Below are 4,568 nucleotides of genomic sequence, written 5' to 3'. Positions count from 1 at the left end.
GAAACGATCCGTCAGCATCCACCTGCCAAGCAGTGGTGTGCACCTCAAACCGAGATGGCGGGAAGAGACCCCGCCCCATGGCAGGTGGGGGGTCTGTACTGACTGTTCGCACCCCCTCAGGGCTGCACCGCTCAGGGTCGTAAGGAGCCCCTTCCCTTAACAGGCAGGGCTCCTCCTTCGCTCTTCGTAATTCCAGGATTGGATAATAGAAAAATAGGATGGTTATAACTTTTTGCATGTAGGTGGGGTGTGCGTAAGGTCATGTTCTTCCCTCGACACTTTTTTCTGTCTTTTTTTTTCATTTTCTAAAAAAGGTAATAACTTAAAACCTGCTGCAGGTCAGCGCTGCATTGCCCGCCTCTCCCTCGTAGAGGTGGGAGGGGAGCGGCCCCGCTTCCTGCAACGCTGAGCGTCCCCGGGCGTCACCCGCACTCAGGGCCAGTTACACCATCGTCACACACACAACTCCTCCCCGTACGAGGAGGGCAGGCCCAGCAGGGGCAGAGCTGCCCCGAGCTTAGGAGGATGAGAGGACGTGCCAGCCCAGGGAGAGCGCAGGCCGCCGCCAGGCGCGGTGCAGGTGTAGCATGTGATGTTCGTTTATTTTTTTCAGTGTGTGGCTTTCCCGTGGACTGGGGCCCCCGGGCTTCCAGTGGAGATGGAAGGCTGTAATTGTTTCTGTGCCTTCCTCCGTCACCCTCCCCCCCAAGAAGGAACCCGCAAACCGCCCCCAACCCCCAGAAAGCAACCCCTTAACCACATCTTCCCTGGTGTCCAAGGGGCAGATGGAAGTAGGGAGGGCAGCTTCCTTGGTGCTCCCCATTCTGCAAACCTGGGCACAAGCCAGGCTGGATCCGGAGACCAGCTCAGCAACCAGGACCCTCCCGACCCCACTAGTTCCAGGACCTCCCACTTGGGCTAAACTGTCAGGACCCAGTGAGCGGGCATGCGTGTATAATACATAAACACATACATGTGTACACATGTATGCCTACACATATGTGCATGTATCTGTACACATACACATCTACGTGTGCATATATGTACATCTGTGCATAGTGCTTTATACACATGTGCGCATACGTAGCATCTAATTTTTAGTACCAGTGGAGTAGAGCAGTGGTTCCCAACCTTTTTAGCACCAGGGAACGGTTTCATGGAAGACAGTTTTTCCATGGAGCGGGGGTGGGTGTGGTTTCAGGATGATTCAAGCGCATCGCACTTACTGTGCAGCCAGACCTCTCTGCTAATGAGAATTTGTTTTTGCAGCCGCTCCCCGGCGCTAGCATCACCACCTCAGCTCCACCTCAGGTCATCAGGCATTGGATTCTCATAAGGAGCCGCAACCTAGACCCCTCGCGTGTGCAGTTGACAGTGGGGTTCGCTCCCGTGAGAATCTAACGCGACGGCTGATCCGACAGGAGGCGGAGCTCAGGTGACGCGAGTGATGGGGAGCGGCTGTAGATACAGGTGAAGCTTCACTCGCTGGCCTGCCGCTCACCTCCTGCTGTGCAGCCATGTTCCTAACAGGCCACGGACAGGACTGGTCTGCAGCCTGGGGGCGGGGACCGCAGGAGCAGAGGCCAACGCTCAGTCATTGTTCGCTCAGAAATACACAGTAAGGAAACGCGTCGGGGAATCAGCTGGTGCCATGTGTCAGGAAGTATTTTTAAGAGTAACTGGAAGCGTTATTTATATTCAGTGTAATTAACCGTCGGTGTTTATATGCTGTATTCTGAATGGGCCCGAGATTATGGCGTGTGCAGAGCACGCTGTTCCACGGGGGTGAGCGCTGTCGCCGACGTTTCCTCCCAGGGAAGAGGGTGCGTCTTCCAGGCAGAGCCTGCGCAGGTCTGGCATTGCTTTCCACCAGATTTTGTTATTACATTTGTCTCACAGCTCTAAAATAGTAGCAAATATGTGCAATTTATTTAAACAACACTAGGGAAATTAACGCCATGCTAGCTCATCCTGAGCAAATGAAGATAAAGCAGGTTTTTTAAAAAAAAAAAAAAGTCAGCTGTATAAAAACCCTTCAGAATCATGAGTCTGGAATTCAGAGGCCCAGGAGAGCTTCTGCTGGTGCCGAAGCGTCACCAGGTGAGACAGACTGGCTGTCGCTGCCCCATCGCTAGAGCCAGGAAGGCCCCTGCCCCACGTCGGGAAGGACTCGCTGGCTGAGTTTGGCTGGTCGGCCTCACGCAGACGTGCTCCAGAGCAAAAGCTAACACGTCCCTTCTCCTGGGCGGGTACCTACCGACCTGAGGGTTGAGAGCCCCGCGGCAAGGTCGCGTGCCTGTGTAGAGCAGCACGTCCGTCACCCGGGGGGCTCATTAATCACGGAGCCTGGGCCACACCCAGAGTCCGTAAGTCCCCGGTGGGACCTGGGGATTTGCATTCCTAACGTGCTCCCAGAACGCCAGCCCTGCTGGTCCTGGTCTCTGCCCAGTCCGGGGTCTACGGGAGACGCCCTGCGTGCAGGGAGACGTCACGCGGATCCCCTTGGCAGGGGCCCCGCCTCTTCCACGGGAATGGCGATTTCTGCCAGCCCGCCACATGCCGTGTGGGAGCCCAGAGCCAGGGGTGGCACTGTCCCAGTGCTCTGGCCCTGGGGTCGGGCACCTCTGCCCAGTGAGCTGTGTGACCTTCAGGGGTTGCTGGCCTGTGTTCTCCCTGGTGGGGTGGCTACTTCACTGAGTCGTGACAGGGAGGGTTCAGGGGAGTCCCTGCAGCAGCGTTTGGCCCGGAGCCTGGAACCTGAGTGCTCAGTGCGAGGTCACTGCGATTATTATTGTTTCCGTCTACTGTGTTGTGTTATTTCAAGGTACCTTGAGCAGTTGGATTAATCCGGTCTTCCTCATCCAAGCTTATGCTTCATTAACCCAACTTGTCATCTCCCCAAGGTAAAGGCAGGCTCCCGGGGGGGTGCCGTTGTCTGAGGCCCGGTCCTGCAGGACAGGTAGGAATTCTTCGGAGGCGGGGCCTGTGTGGTCACTCGGGACGCAGGGTCCTGCTGTCATCCCCCCAACACTCAGGACCTATGAGGCCCTGGCTACCACTGGAAACAGCTGTCTGCACTCGGGGTTGTAGGGGGACAATGCGCGGGACTGTCCTAAAAGCAGTTCCACAAAGGTCACCAAGGAGCCAGAGACCCCACGCCAGCCCCATGAGGGGCTGAGGGTGAGTCATGGGCAGCATCCACTGCTGTGACTTGAACTGAAGCTGGTGTGACGGAGTGTTTCCGTGGAGATCACAGCCACGGGCGATGGTGTGCGCCAGGTGCCACTCCCGACAAGACAGCAGTGACCCATGGAGAGCTGGGTTGCTAAGTGCTGCAGCCTCTCGAATGCCAGAGCCTGCTGTGATGACACAGCCAGGACCATGCTGGGAGGAGGCCCCATAGGGGGGCCCACCGGAAGGGGGCCTGGCCAGAAAGAATTTCCCCCCGAAGGAAATTTAAGTTTGGGCATTTGGGAGCAGACACGAATTTTTTTTTTTTTTTTTTGCATCAACTAGGCAGGTGTGTCTACATGTGTTTAACTTATTTCTGTGCAGCCTTTTTTGCAAAGGGAGTGGTGAAGGTGGTCCGTGCACAGAGGGTAGCACTCAGACCATCCGGTGCCCGGGTCTGGAGCGCAGCGGAGGGTGGGGCCCTGCGGTGGCTGGAGGGACAGCTTCTGGTCAGACGCCTCCCAGCCAGCTCTGAGCGCTGCCTCGGGCTGCCCTGCTCCGAGATCCGTCTCTGCCGAGTGAGCCGTGCTATTCTACGGTCTCGAGATTCAGAGTAAAGTGAACAGCAGCCAGGAGGACTGTGCTCAGGCATCTGTACGGGGCACCTTGGAATAAACACAGTGTGTCTTGCGCATGGATGTCACGCGTATACATGAGGTTCCATTAGCTCTGCTAACCGTGAGAAGTCATGTACAGTACAACATTTAGAAAGTATAGAAAAGTAAAAGGAACAAAGTAAAATAACATAAAACGCCCTGGTGACCCGAGTTTACCTTTTGATGTATTACCTTCCATTTCTTTCTCTGTTCTTTAAAAAATCTGTGGCTCATGCTACATGTGTACTTTGACATTATTTCTCCACTTACTAATATTTGATAGACAGTTCTTCATGTTGGAGTCTTAACAGAGTAACTTTCAATGACTGAGGTGTCCCCAGATGCAAACAAAGTATCATGCATTCAACTGTTGTTACTCTCTGACTTCCAGATATTCTTTATGTATTTTTACTCTTCTAAAACCATCCGCCATGAACATCTTTATACTAAAGTGATTTTTGTCTGTATATGGAGTCACTGGGACAGATGTCCAGCTGTGGAGTCACTGGGTCGGAGGGGGGGTCATTTCTGAGGTTCTTGATAGTCACCGCGAACTGGCTGCTGGCGGTCCCCAGCACAGACGGCGCGAGTCCCACCACTGCCCGCTAACGTGGGCGGGGCTTTTCTCAGCGTCATCCGATAAAATTCCCATAGCGACCCTCTGAACTTGGGGCTACTGCTATCAGCCCCGTTTTATAAGAGAGGAAACCAGGGTTTTGAGAGATTAAGGGACTTTGCCCC

General features: G+C 54.7%; 1 protein-coding gene across 1 annotated transcript in view; it reads left to right on the top strand.

Annotated features, from left to right (window-relative positions):
• Positions 1-4,568, top strand: part of CDH4 (cadherin 4, type 1, R-cadherin (retinal)) — a 132,079-nt gene that overhangs the window by 16,692 nt on the left and 110,819 nt on the right. The window lies entirely within an intron of this gene.

Source organism: Propithecus coquereli, unplaced genomic scaffold, assembly GCF_000956105.1.
Source record: "Propithecus coquereli isolate 6110/MARCELLA unplaced genomic scaffold, Pcoq_1.0 Scaffold442, whole genome shotgun sequence".
NCBI classification, from domain to species: Eukaryota; Metazoa; Chordata; class Mammalia; order Primates; family Indriidae; genus Propithecus; species Propithecus coquereli.
The sequence above is the reverse complement of the archived record's forward strand: the minus strand, read 5'-3'. Positions and strand labels throughout refer to the sequence as shown.